The following is a 15,452-nucleotide window of genomic DNA, read 5'->3' on the forward strand; positions in this document are numbered from 1 at the left end:
TGATAATCCTTTTGCTGTTCTCCTGTGGTGACCCCAGAAAATGCCAGATTAGAGGCCTCTCAAATGAACACAATATCCTCCCAGTCTCTGCAGTGTGTGTCATTTGTCATTGACACAGGATAGTCATTTTATACCATGGTTGCAACTATGCAAAACAAACCAAGGAGACAACTCTTGGAGCCTGGGCAATACTTTTTGTTTGTTTGAGACAGAGCTTCACTCTCGTCGCCCAGGCTGGAGTGCAACGGCGCAGTCTCGGCTCAGTGCAACCTCCGCCTCCCGGGTTCAAGCAGTTCTCCTGCCTCAGCCACCTGAGTAGTTGGGATTACATGTGCCGTCACCATGCCTGGCTAATTTTTGTATTTTCAGTAGAGATGGGGTTTCACCATCTTGGCCAGGCTGGTCTTGAATTCCTGACCTCATGATCCACCCTCCTTAGCCTCTCAAAGTGCTAGGATTACAGGTGTGAGCCACCATGCCTGGCTGGCAATGCTTTTCTGCACAGGAGTTTGCTTTTTTCTGACTCTTGGTCTGATGCTTCAGAAGAAAAGCTCTGCTCATTCCTCTCTTAGTAATCAAGAACAAGGTCCCACCTTCCAGTCTCTCCAGTGACAGCAGCAAAGGTACCTGCAGAGGAGAAGAATTCTGCGCATAACCTGTTCTTGCTCTCTTCTTGGATGGGGCTGTGGCTGTGTCCATTGCTAGTGTCTTTGGTGGCTGATATGATTTGGCTGGATCCCCACTCAAATCTCATCTTGAATTGTAGCTCCCATAATTCCCAGGTGTTGTGGAGGAATCTGGTGGGAGATAATTGAATCATGGGGGCAGTTCCCCTATGCTGTTCTCATGGGGAGTGAATAAATCTCATGAGATCTCATTATTTTATAAGGGTTTCCCCTTTCACTTGGCTCCCATTCTGTCTTGCCTGCCACCATGATTGTGAGACCTCTCTAGACACATGCATCTGTGAATCCATTAAGCCTCTTTTTCTTGATGAATTACCTAGTCTTGGTTATATCTTTATCCACACTGTGAAAATGGACTATTGCAGTGGCCTTCCCTCTTCCCAGAGTTAGTGAATACAAAGACTTCAGCCAGTTACAGGCACTTCATTTCTGCCTCATAGTCATTGTCTTTAATATGTTTAACCCTTTAGTTGATCATTAAGCATTTCTTCTTTAGGAAAGCCTTGTTTAGTTACTCTCACCACTACGTAATGCCAGTGACTTCAGAGCACTTCGGTTTTGTTTTTTTGAGACAGAGCCTCACTCTGTCACCCAGGCTGGAGTGCAGTGGCATGATCTTGGCTCACTGCAACCTCTGCCTCCCAGGTTCAGGAGATTTTCCTGCCTCAGCCTCCCCAGTAACTGGAACTATGGGTGCTTACCACCAAGCCCAGATAATTTTTGTATTTTTAGTGGAAATGAGGTTTCACCATGTTAGCCAGGCTGGTCTCAAACTCCCAACCTCAGGTGATCCACCCACCTTGGCTTCCCAAAGTGCTAGGATTACAGGCGTGAGCCACCACGTGTGGCCCTCTAAGTACTTTGTTGATCATAAATGTATTCATTCTGTTTACTAATATGCCCTATACAATTTGTTATAAACCCGATTAAATTGCAAACTCCTTGAAGACAGGCACCATGTCTGCTTTTCCTGTCTCTATGGCAGAGAAGCTACCCAGTTTATTACTGTTATATGACATAAGCAAACAGAAAAACAAAACAACAGAAACCGTAATGTCTTGTGGAAAGACCTTATATTCAGTTAAGGATTGTAGGACGACCTCACTGCAGAATGCACTGACCTTTTGAGAAGTGCTTTGCTGCTTACAGCAATTTTTTTTTCAAGCTCTCATATCACAACAACTTGGCTCCATCACAATTAATCTTATATGGTAATGCAGTGACAATGAGATGATTTCTCTGGAGAATCTATGCTAATACTATTAAAATGCTCTTACAATGTCAGAGTAAGAGCAAGTGGGGACTGTGCTTATGCAATTATGATATTATAGTGATGGGCGATTACCATAGGAAACTACTAATTCAAGCCTGCAGGGACTTGCATTATGAAGCCATTATAACATGAGATTATAATGACACAATAACTTGGCTGCACCTTCGTGATGTGAAAACTAAAAGCTAATTTGAATGCAAGTTGTATTTCCATTAAATTGTAATTAAACACTGAAAGCCATGCTTGTTTAAATTGGAGCCGGAGACTTGCAATCCAGAAATGGAAGTTGTGGGGAAGGAGTGCATGGTGAGTGCAAGCTTCGAGGGGTCTAGAAACCATTTGCAACTCTGCCCTTTAGTATTTTCTGGGTGTGAAAGCTGTCATTGAAGGTGCTTCTCCAGATTTCCTCCCTCTCTGCTGGTCCTCTAGAGCAATCAAAAACAGTACCAAGACACAGGAAGCGTGGGTCCAATTTCCATTCCTATCATGACCACCAACTAACATTTAGAGCCTTTTTCGTTCATTTTTGAAGTGGGCATAAAGCACCTTACCTCCCTCAATACAAGAGACTAAAGCAAATTTTTTTCCATGAAAAATTACCTTTTGTTATATACCACAAAATTAATCCATATTCAAAATCAGACAGAACAGATAAGTACAAAGGGAAAAAAGATTTTTTTAAAACTTTAAAAATTCCACCCCCAGAGATGACCTATATTAGCATCTCTGGGTATTTTCTTTCAGACTATTCTCTGTGCATCGTATCAACATACTATTCTTCAGAAATTTGCATTCTACAACACTTTTAAAACCTACTTACTGATTCTTCTCACCCTTTCTAGTTGCAAGATCTATTTCTTATCCAAGAGATTCCAGTTGATAAGTTTTGTTTGTTTTTTAAAGGTCAGCTCAAGCTGGACGATTTTACATGTCACTTGGGAAAGTATATTTTACTATTAGAGAATCATATTTGGAAAGGTTTATGCTCTGCATATATCAGTTATAGGGTGGATCAATAGTAAATTCTTCAGATTCTACTAGCTGTGCTGTAGGTAATCCATATTTCTCTCTGTTTAGGAATCAGTGGTGCCTTTGAGAAATCATAGGGTTCTAATTTGTTCTCAAACAGATTATTATGTGGTTTAGATAAACATAGATTATTAAAAAGAAAAACTAGAAAAAGTTAGGAACTACAGAACTTGTTAGATACACCCCTACATCTGCTAGTTCAAATCTCCTAGGGTCACACAGCAGCTTGTATGTATTCCCTCCTAATTATGACTCAAAGTAGTTACTGCTCGTTGTTTTCAATATAGTTGAGTTTTTGATATTAGGTATTTGGTTTGCACTTAGATATGCTATATACTTCAGAGTTATTTTTATTACCACTTTTCGCAATGACCAAATGAAGAAGACAAGTCTAAATTTAACTAGAGTTTTTGGTTTTTTTTTTTTTTTTTTTTTTTGAGAAGGAGTCTTGCTCCGTTGCCCAGGCTGGAGTGCAGTGGTGCAATCTTGACTCACTGCAACCTCTGCCTCCTGGGTTCAAGTGATTCTTCTGCCTCAGCCTCCCAAGTACCTGAGACTACAGGTGCACACCACCCACCTGGTTAATTTTTGTACTGTTTTGGTAGAGATGGGGTTTCACCATATTGGCCAGGCTGGTCTTGAACTCCTGACCTCACGATCCACCCCCCTCAGCCTCCCAAAGTGCTGGGATTACAGATATGAGCCACTAGAGTCTTATTTTTATCATTAGGAAAAGGAAAGCACAGTGCAGTTAAAGGGCTTTCTTCATGTCACTCAGTGAACAGTGAAATCGGCATTAGGTCTTCTGTTCCTGGGGAATTACAGGTGTGATTTTAGGCTAAGATATGATGTTACCTTGGGTTAATACTTCCATACGAATGGAGACAAGAATAACTAATTTTGATGATCATGGAAAATATCTATGTAGCTTAGTGAAACAAACACTGGACAAGCTGAGAGACTGGGATCTAGTTTAGGCTATCTGACCTTCAAAGATAAAAGATTCTATTTTAGCATCTTAAAATGAAGTCACCAAATTAAACAATCTCCATGGTTTATTCCAGCTCAAAAATTCTAAAACCAAGTAGTATTTAATATTAATTGAAATGCAAACATTTTAAGAATTATACATTTTAATATTTAACAATATAGTTTACCTACTTTAAAACCGTTAATCTAAATTCAAAACCAGTCCTTACTTGGATGGCATTTAATAATTTGACATTTTTTAGCAGTGATTTGAAATTTATTAAAATTATTAAATTTGCAGATATTAATCTAATCCAAAAAAGAGATGAAAATTACAGTTTTCTTTCTTTTTTTTTTCTTTTAGAAACAGAGTCTCACTTTGTTTCCCAGGCAACCTACTGCAACCTCCACCTCCCAAGTTCAAGAGATTCTCTTGCCTCAGCCTCCCAATTTCTGTGAATTCTTAGGAAGCAGGTGATAGTAATGCTTGAGGTGTGAAATTTAGCTATGGTGCCAGACAAACCTTTCCTGCCTTGGATTATAGGTACCCACCATCACGCCTGGTTATATTTTTGTATTTTTGGTAGAGGTGGGGTTTCACCGTGTCGGCCAGGCTGGTCTTGAACTCCTGACCTCAGATGATCTGCCCACTTCAGCCTTCCAAAGTGCTGAAATTACAGGCATGAGCTACCCTGCCGGACTGAAAATTACAGTCATTTGATATATGAGCAATATTGTTAAAGTACAGTTAAAACTACAGTGAAAAGAGATTTTTGCTTGTATAACTACATAAGTGTATAGATAAATCATTGTGTCAAATAATTTTTAAATATATGATTTTCCTGTGAATTCTTAGGAAACAGGTAAAAGCAATAATTGAGGTGCTTTTAAATTAAGCTATGGTGCTAGACAAACCTTCTAAATATTTTAATGCAGCTTATTTTTATGGGGACAATATATAAGCAAATTAAATATAATTAAATTTTCTTTATATTATATATATATATATGTTACTTAAAATTTGTTATTTGATGGTAGAGATTTTTTCTGTTTTTGTGAGTTTTTTTTCTCTAGAGAACATAGAATTCAGAGTATTTTCTCATTCGTCTCAAAGCCTGGGAAAGAGTGATTATTGCTCTATGACACGTGTAGTCATTATGGATTTGCCCTTGACCCCATTGTAGTAAATCAGCTTTCAGGAGTTGAAATAAGCTGTTTGTTACTTTACTTTTAGTACTAAATATAAAGTAGTAAAATGCCATCAAATACTGGTCTCCCCAAAACACTTCCTGTGTCAGGTGCTATGCTCCCTTAGGACCAGACAAAATTTGTTACCTTGAGTTCTTTCTTAGATCATTAATAAAGGCTACCTCTAAAGCAATTTTTCTCAAACTTAGAGTTCCAGAAACTTTCAACAAAATTTTTTATTCTGTCTTTCGTTTGTATAATCATCAAGCCATGTAAGCATATTCTGAATCAATATACCTATTTTATAACTGTATATGGCCCTAGGATTTCATTATATGCATTTCCATTACTTTTTAAGACTTGAGCGATACCAAATTATTACCTAAAATAACAACATTTATCTTTTTCATGACTTTTTTTTTCAGACTGGGATCTCTGTTTTACTGGGAGCCATGACTGTGTTTCCAAGGACTTTTTTTTTTGAGATGAAGTCTCGCTCTTGTCTCCCAGGCTGGAGTACAGTGGCATGATCTCGGCTCACTGCAATCTCCACCTCCCGGATTCAAGAGATTCTCCTGCCTCAGCCTCCCAAGTAGCTGGGATTATAGGTGCCTTCCACCAAGCCCATCTAATTTTTGTATTTTTAGTAGAGGGAGGGTTTCCCATGTTGGCTAGGCTGGTCTCAAACCCCTGACCTCAGGTAATCTGCCTCACTCAGCCTTCCAAAGTGCTGGGATTACAGGCGTGAGCCATGGCACCCGGTCGGTTGTTATACTGTTTTTAAAGATCTCCCACGTGATGCTTACAGAACTTACAGCAGTGTATTCTGCCTTTAGTGAAAGTGTAATATAGCTCACCATCCTTGTCTAAATAATAACCCCATTTCTTCATTGGTGAAATGGGAATAATAATAATAAACGTGGATTTCATCTCAAAGTACATCCTATGGTCCAGTCTTCCACTGTTTTTGATGACTCGCCTTCTGTTGATCCCTTGCCTACTTCACTGGGACATTAGGAGATTTAATTAAAGTGTGTAGATTGTCTAAGCTCTTCAGAGAAACACACAGCGTTATTATGGTAGATAACACTTCTGATCTTCCATAATCTCTTGAAGGTAATGAAACCAGCAATATAGAAAGCTGAGGCTTGAATGTAGTCAGAATTTTATGAAGACACATCCATACAATGCTTTATTAATAGTGGTCATCGTTGTGGGCTTGAGAGTTCAGAATTCGGTTCCTGTGAACTTTCTAATTGTTCTAACCATTCTGATATAACTTTTTTCCTGTCAATAAATAACACGTTTGAGAGATGAGTTAAGTATTTAGGTCCTGCTGGTTTTACTCAACTTTCAAGGGTTTACTATTTTGTTTTCAAACTATGATTATTACAAAACTTCTGTAAGTTGGAGCGGCAGGGGCTGAGGAGTAGGGGAGGCAGTATTTATCCAGGCTTGTGTTTGCCCTGAAACGCAGTCCTGCTTTTAAGATCCCTGAGGAACAAGGAAAATTGCTTTCATTTCCTGACTTGTCTCCTGGTCTCCGGTTTCTCCAGCTTTCAGCCTATACTCCAACTGCCTACTTAATGATCTCCCTAATATAGTCCTCATCCTCTGGGCCAAGTCTGTGTGTCAGTATTTTTCACTGTAAACTAATGTGCAACCTACAATGAGCCTTTACAGGATGCTTTAAGGTCCTGAAACATGCTCCTCATGGCTCCTATCATCAGAAAGTCTCTGTGACATGTGACCTCCAGGAAGCCTTCTCATTCCTCCAGTATCAGTGAATGTTGTCCATACTGATCTCACAGGGCACTTGCTTTGTACCTGTATCAGTCCATTTTCACACTGCTGATAAAGACATACCTGAGACTGGGTAACTTATAAAGAAAAGGGGTTTAATTGACTCAGTTCCACATGGCTGGGAAGGCCTCACAATCATGGTGGAAGGGAAGGGAGGAGCAAGTCACATCTCACATGGCAGCAGGGAAGAGAGAGCTTATGCAGGACAACCCCTCTTTATAAAACCATCAGATCTTCGGAGACTTATACATTATCACAAGAACAGCATGGGAAAGACCCACCCCCATGATTCAGTTACCTCCCACTGAGTCCCTCCGATGACACAGAGGAATTGTGGGAGCTACAATTCAAGATAAGATTTGGGTGGGGACACAGCCAAACCATATCAGTACCTCTCTCCGAACATTTACTACACTCTGCTTTATACCCTAAGTATCATATTAATATATAAAAACAATCAGTGTCTCATTGCATGCTTACCATGTATGTGCCATGCACTGTGTTGGGGGCTCCTGTCTTAGGGGCAGGATTGTTTCTTTTTCATCTTTGTTTCCCTGCATATCTTCTGTTGGAGTTAGTAGATTCTCAGCTAACATTTGCTACAATAAATTGAAATGTATGCAGGTGAAATTAGCACATGCCTGGAAAGCCGACTTCCTTGTAGTGCCTTCTTATGCCCTGAGAACTTAAGATCCAAGTTGCCCCCTCAGATCTGTCAATCATTGCAGTTTTTCTTAATATTTCAGGAACTGTAAAGATCATTGGTCAGAAGCCTATAAAGAGGACCTAATACCAATGAAAACATAGGTTTGCTTGTGGCTGAAATTACATTCCATCAGTGTGGTGACGGGTGAGTAGAACAGAACTAAATATTTGCTCATTGGTTGAGCAGACATTTATCTGCCTCTGTGCAATCACTGTTTGTATTAGTTCATTCTCACACTGCTATAAAGATACTACCCAAGTCTGGGTAATTTATGATGAAAAGAGGTTTAATTGACTCGTAGTTCTGCCCAGCTAGGGAGGCCTCGGGAAACGTACAATTATGGTGGAAGGGGAATTAGGTATGTCTTACATGGCAGCAAGAGAGAGAGAGGGCGGGCGAAAACAGGTAAAACTGCCTCATAAAACAGTAAGATCTTGTGAGAACTCACTCAGGAACAGCATGGGGAAAACCGTCCCCATGATCCAGTCACCTCCCACATGGTCCTTCCCTCAACATGTAAGGATGATGAGGATTACAATTTGAGATGAGATTTGGGTCGGGACACAGAGCCAAACCATATCACTATTACAGCTGGGAGTTGCACTTACTGATCCCAGTATGGGAATGGAGTTAGTTATCCAAACAAAGTCTAGTTACAAGTACCCCTCTCCTTTTCATCAGTTACGTTGTCGAGTTTCCCAGACAGGTGTCCAGGCAGGCAGCAGACCAGAGCAAGGCAAGGGCCAGAGGCAGAATGGAAAAGTCTCAGCTCCCTGCAAGTGGCTCTCAGGACTTTTTCTATTATAACTACCATTGTTTACACCAAACAGGCGAGGTTAGACCATCTAAAAATGGGTACCTGCACTGATCATTTGTTTGTTTGTTTAAGACAGAATCTTGCTCTATCACCCAGGTTGCAGTGCAGTGGCACCATCTCAGCTCACTGCAACCTCTGCCTCTCCAGTTCAAGTGATTCTGATGAGTCAGCCTCCCAAGTAGCTGGGATTACAGGCGCATGCCACCACACCCGGCTAAGTTTCGTATTTTTAGTAGAGATGGGGTCTTGCCATGTTGGCCAGGCTGGTCTCAAACTCCTGACCTTAAGTGATCTACCTGTCTCAGCCTCCTAAAGTGCTGGGATTAGAGGCGTGAGCCACTCCACCTGGCCTGATTCTTTTAAACTCTGGATTAGCAAAACCTAGTAGCCAAAATCAAGACTATTCTCAGAGAGTCTAGTGTGTGATCTTCAAAGGACCTCAGGAAATTTGTGGGGAAATACTTTTTAGATATAGTGTATAGTTATTTGTGCAACTGAATCACACAGCCTTTCTGTGATTCAAAGTTTATTTCAAAATTAAACAGCCTTAGAAAGAAATTCCTGTGGATGGTCTGTAAATTTACAACATTTGCCGAAGAGCCACTATCGTTTTACTTCTTATAAAGGAAGAGCTATGGCCATGAATTACCTGCAGTAATTTTACTAAGTATTTTTAGTTTTCTGATTTTCAGTTGACTTCCACCAATGCAGATAGAAAATGTCTATGGTGATGAAGTCACTTGCTGTTATTTTTTATATGCTCAAGATTCTGGCTCTTACACTGCTCTCCCCTTGTCCATGGTTTTGCTTTTTGTGGTTTCAGTCACCCGTAGTCAACCACAGTCTGAAAATATTAAGATATTTTAAGACAGACAGAGAGCGAGAGAGAGAGAGAGAGAGAGAGAGAGAGAGGAGAGAACCCATATTCACATAAGTTTTATTATAGCATATTGTTACAGTTCTTCTATTTTATTATTAGTTATTGTTGTTAATCTTTTACTGTGCCTAATTTATAAATTAAACTTTTTCATAAGTTTGAATATATGGGGATAAAACATAATCTATACAGGGTTAGGTACTGTTTGTGGTTTCAGGCATCCAGTGGGGGCCCTGGAGTAGATTCCCTGTGGATAAGAGGGCACTTCTGCAGATAGGAAGGAAAATTGTTTTTGGTTTTTTTTTAAAGGCTACGTGTTTTTATGTAGTTGGGTACAGAAGAATAATCTAAAGTAGTACATTTGTGGCCGGGCGTCATGACTCACGCCTATAATTCCAGCACTTTGGGAGGTCAAGGAGGGTGGAGTTCAGGAGGTCAGGAGTTCAAGACCAGCCTGGCCAGCATGGTGAAACCTTGTCTCTACTAAAAATACAAAAATTAGCCAAGTGTGGTGACATGCACCTATAATCCCATCTACTTGGAAGGCTGAGGCAGAAGAATTGCTTGAACCCGGAAGGCGGAGGTTGCAGTGACCAGTTGTACTTCAGCCTGGGCGACATGAGCAAAACTCCATCTCAAAAAATGATAATAATAAAGTAAAATAAAATAGGATAGTTGCTGCCTTCTGAGAACTTGGAGTGTGAAGATACAGGCAAGTTGAAAAACCAAACACAGCTTCAAAATCCAGAGCCCAAAAACTTGGAAAAACATTTTCCATGCTTTTTAATAATTTTAAGCTCTTCCAACTTGGGAAAATAATGTGATATTCCCTAAAAGGACTGTGCTGTGATCTCAGAATTATTGATTTTCAGAAATATGTTAAAATAAAGATTCCAGGAAAATGGCTAGGCCTGGTGGCTCACACCTGTAATCCAAGCATTTTGGGAGGTTGAGGCAGGCAGATCACTTTAGGTCAGGAGTTTGAGACCAGCCTGGCCAACATTGCGAAACCTCATCTGTACTAAAAATACAAAAATTAACTGGGTGTGGTGGCAGATACCTGTAATCCAGCTACCTGGGAGGTTGAGGCAGAGAATCACTTGAACCTGAGAGGCGGAGGTTGCAGTGAGCTGAGATCAAGCCAATGCACTCCAGCCTAGGTGGCAGAAAGAAACTTCATCTCAAAACAAAAAAGATTCTAGGAAAATGTTTAGCCGTTTTTTTTTAAGCAACTTTTAATCTCTATTGACTACACATTTATGTTTTTCTTTTCTGGTGCTAATTCCACTATTTATAATTTCTTTGATTCTGCATTAATTTTGTTTTCTTTATTATATGCTTCCTTTGTTAAAGTCTCCTCAAATCCTTTGTGGATAAAGCTGGACTAAAACAAGCAAGCATCTAGATGTTCATTAAATACATGCTACGTAGCAGGCACTGGAGGGAACAGAGGACTGCGTGGCAAAGAAGTTGTGACTCACCCCAACAAGCTCAAAGTCTGATGCAAAGGCATAAAACAGAAAGCAGCTGGGTGTGGTGGCTCATGCCTATAATCCCAGTACTTTGGGGGCCAAGGTGGGAGGATCACTTGAAGTCAGGAGTTTGAAACCAGCCTGGGCAACATAGGGAGATCCCTTTCTCTATAAAAAAAATTTAAAAATAGTTGGAGGTGGCCACGTGCACTTGTAGTCCAGCTACTCAGGAGGCTGAGCTGGGAGGATCGCTTGAGCCCAGGAGTTTGAGGCTGCAGTGAGCTGTGATCATACCACTGTACTCCAGCCTGTGTGAGAGTGAGACCCTGTCTCATGAAAAATAAAAATCAGAAGAACAGCATTATTAAGGTGAAACTTGGGATGCTATGAGTGTACCTAGAATTGGCATCTTACCTGTATTGCTTGAGCAACGAGGAACCACAGGACAATCTTCTCGTTAGGAAGGGTGCTGAAGGCCAAATAGAAGTTGGCCAGGACAGGGTAAGGGTTAGGGAGGCAGAGTGGGAGTGGGTCAGATTTGCAAGCTGAGAGCAAAGAAACAGAAACCGGCTCAGAGACCTTGGGACAGGGGAGAAGATGTAAAGTCCAGGAAAGGGCAGGCTTTTTAAAGTGCCAGAGTAGAGCAGGTTCACAGGGTACCATCCAGGCTCTCCATTCAGATTTGTTTTTTAAGGTCAGAAGAAGACTCAGGGAGAGACATGTTCATGTCCGCGTTTTAGAAAGAGTACTGTATAGGCTTCCTAAGGTGGATTGGAAAGGCAGAGAGACGGCTGAGAAGCTTTTACTGGAATCCATCTGTGAGATGACGGTGGTTCCCACTAAGGTCGTGACTGTGAGAATGAAGAGGAAAAGATGAATCAAAGAGCTATTAAAGTGGTGGAATTTACAGGGTTTAGAAACTGAGTGGATGTGGGTGAGGCAGGAGTCTTGGATGAAACCTGTTTGTTTTGTGTTCTTGTTTGTTTCTGAGAGGGTGAACATGGCTCGCTACAGCCTTGAGTCCAGGCACAAGTGATCCTCCTGCCTCAGCCTCCCGTGTAGCTGGGACCACAGGTGTGTGCCACCACACCTGGCTAATTTTTGGAATTTTTTTCTAGAGTCGAGGTCTCACTTTATTGCCCAAGCTGATGGCGAACTCCTGGGCTCGAGCAATCCTCCTGCCTCAGCCTCCCAAAGTCGTGCTGGGATTACAGCATGCGCCACTGCATCCGGCTTTTTTTTTTTCCAAAATGGAAGCATTTGTAGATGTTGCATCAGAGAGAATGTGGAAAATGTAGACATGTCATGTAAATTACCGAGTGCTGGGCTTGGCACATGGTAATTATTCAATAAGGTTGCTATCTATTATTGCCATTGTCAGGTAAACTGGTCTAATTAATCTTAACAGAACTGTGTATGAAGTGCTATTCATAGTCAATATTTGGCATTCTCTATGCAGATTCAGATTGGAATTGCAGCCTTTCAGCCCAGTGGCAAGTTTCTTAACATTTCTTGGCCTCAATTTCCTTATAGAATATCAAGTCAGCAATGCATTCGTGAGAATTTGAGGTAAGAGATGTAAAGTGCTTTAAGCAACACATCGTAGGAGCTTAGTCAATGAACAAAAGGCATTATTGTCGCTTCCCAGCCTCCAAGTGAGGCCACGGGACTCTCTTATTTATCTTTGTAACTCCCATAGAACTTACCTGCTTAACATAGCACCCTATACTTATTAAATGCTTCCTATGTATTTATCAAATCCAGAATAACTTTTTATTTCATCTTGTTGTCAGTGTTGGTGCTCCATTAAAAAGGCTTCTTGGGCCAGAAGCAGGGGCTCATGTCTGTAGTATCAGCAGTTTGGGAGGTCAAGGCAGGCAGATTGCTTGAGGTCAGGAGTTCAAGATCAGCCTGGCCAACAGAGTGAAACCCTGTGTCTACTAGAAATACAAACATTTGCTGAGTGTGGTGGCGGGTGCCTATAATCCCAGCTACTTGGGAGGCTGAGGCAGGAGAATTACTTAAATCCAGAAGGCGGAGGTTGCAGTGAGCCGAGATTGTGCCACTGTACTCCAGCCTGGCCGACAGAGTGAGACTCTATCTCAAAATAAATAAATAAATAAATTTATTCTTTGGTTCTTTTCTTTAAAAAGGTTTCTTTTTATGGTTCTATTTTTCTAGTTTATCCTTACTTAAAATTTATTGTTCTTGATTCTTTTTTTTTGAACTTACAAATAAATGATGACTCACACTTCCTAATTTCTGATACTTTTCTATAAAAATGTTCCCTTTATGATGCCCCTGGCTCCATTTCTGCTCCTAACCCCACCCATGAGTGTGTTCAGATGAGATCTTGTTCCTGGTCTGGCTTAACTATGATAAGAATTATTCAGGCCATGGAGCTTTTTCCAGAATTGTCACTGGGCTTCAAGACTTCCACCGAAGTCAAAATCAGTCAGCTATGGACTGCCTCAAACAGCTTGAATTGAATTAAAATGAACCATAGCACTAGAAAGGCATGTAATTTGATCTGAAATATTGCACAGGAACATATCAAATCTCAGGCAGGACAGGCAATTAGCAACTTCGTGATAATAAAGAATTTGAAATAGCTCTTGAGTGCATAAATCTTTGCCTGCCTGTGTGTTTCTGTTGGAGGATTCAAAAATCTATATTTTACTATTTTACCTGTGAGTATCTACATATAAGTAGGACTTAACAGCCAGAGATATTAAAATGTTGTGTTTATCTTTGAGCAGGAGTATCAGAAATTAGAAAGTGTGAGTCATTTATTTGTAAGTTAAAAAAAAAAGAATCAAGAGCAGTAATAGTATAGGTATCTCATGGATTTATACTAGTAACATTGATCTTTTCCCATTTTACTCAATTTACTAATAATACATTTTATAAACATTAAAAACTGGAAAATACATCAAATTGTAATAAAGGAAAAAATGGTCTATCTTTACTTCTCCTGCTCAAAGATAAACGTAACAGTTTAGTATCTCTGGCTGTTAAGTCCTACTTACATGTAGATACATACACTCTGTATAAATTTTTATCACACTCAAAATATTTAATCTAGTTTTGTGTTTTGCTTTTTCATATAATAAAAGCATTTTTCTTTATTTTCCTTTTTTCTTTACATCAAAGAGCATTCAGAATATAAGAGCATGTTTCTATGTCATTAAATATAATATAACTGAATGGTGGCATGATGTTCCATCAGTATAGATATAAACATTCCTTCGGTTTAAGACATTTTGTTACCATTCTATGTAATGCCATAATGGATCTTTGAGCATAAATCTTTTTTACATATATCTAAATATTCCCATAAGACAGATTCCCACCAGCAGAGTAACATGTTTAAGACTCGGGATACTTACTGCTAAATTACTTTTCAGACAAGTTGGGCAAATCTGTGCTTTTGCCATCATTGTGGCTGGGAGGTTGTCATATCACCACGCTCACTGCAGTCTTCTTATTTTCACAAACTAGTCAATGAATGGGCTGGATTTGTAGTAACTGCCTCCCAAGTGATGCTTTCTATTGGATTCCTGCAGTATGACTACTGCCAGCTTTTAAGGACTAAGTTACCATTTTAAATGGAAAGATTTTTTTCTTGAATGTGAAGCTGGATGTCTATACATAAGAATTTCAATTGGTTATTTGGTGTTTCTTGCATTTCTGGTATAAGTTCCTTAAATATTATATAGATATTATTTTTATTATTTAGCATTTATCCCATGATAAAACTGGAATCATGTATCCCTGATATGGATTGAGTGTGTCCCCACCCAAATCTCACTTCGAATTGTAATCATCCCCACGTGTCAAGGTTGGGGCCAGGTGGAGATAATTGAATCACGTGGAGGTTTCCCCCATACTGTTCTCATGGTAGTGAATAAATCTCACAAGATCTGCTGGCTTTATACATGGGAGTTCCCCTATACAAGCTCTCTTGCCTGCTGCATTGTAAGTCATGACATTGTTCTTCATTCGCCTTCAGCCATGATTGTGAGGCCTCCCTCACTTGGCTTTGGCATATGGAACTATGAGCCCATTAAATTTCTTTCCTTTATAAATTAACCAGTCTCAGTTATATCCTTATTAGCAGTGTGAGAACAGACTAATACAGTCCCTCTCTCCCACCATATTTTGGAACTTATCTGGGGATAGAATTCCTAATAAATACTTTAGTTCTTGGGTATTTTGGACTTTTGAACAGCTTATTGGAATATGAACAGTTTGCTATGATGTTGTACCCTCTGAAATTTATAAAAATAAAATACACCATGCTTCAGGTTTAGTTTGTAGGCATGAGAACTTTATGTATGTAGCTTCTGTTCTCTTCATTTTTCACTAAGAAGTCAAAATGTAAACCAGACTTCATCTTTGGACATACAAGAAAAAGAAATTATTTGTAGAGTATTTTAATTGAGTGAGCCTTGGGGCATAGCTCTACATATTACATGCCCAATTTCCTTGCAAACTTCAACAACAACAACAAATTTTTTTAGAATTTTAGAGTTAGAGCACATTGTACTTTTTTTTTTTTTTTTGAGACAGAGAGTCACTCTGTCACCAGGCTAGAGTGTAGAGGCGCGATCTTGGCTCACTGCAACCTCC

General features: G+C 39.9%; 1 protein-coding gene across 7 annotated transcripts in view; it reads left to right on the forward strand.

The window, feature by feature from the left end:
- The window catches only part of PTER (phosphotriesterase related), a 72,637-nt gene that overhangs the window by 19,060 nt on the left and 38,125 nt on the right, over positions 1 to 15,452 (forward strand). For 4 of the 7 annotated variants that reach the window (XM_002750064.7, XM_008999986.5, XM_054258483.2 and 1 more), the window contains exon 2: positions 7,695 to 7,798. The exons of the other annotated variants lie outside the window; for them this stretch is intronic. The gene's annotated coding sequence lies outside the window, so the exon portion shown is untranslated. The remainder of the gene's footprint in view (positions 1 to 7,694; positions 7,799 to 15,452) is intronic. 7 annotated transcript variants of the gene reach the window in all.

This window comes from Callithrix jacchus, chromosome 7, assembly GCF_049354715.1.
Source record: "Callithrix jacchus isolate 240 chromosome 7, calJac240_pri, whole genome shotgun sequence".
In the NCBI taxonomy this organism is placed as follows: Eukaryota; Metazoa; Chordata; class Mammalia; order Primates; family Cebidae; genus Callithrix; species Callithrix jacchus.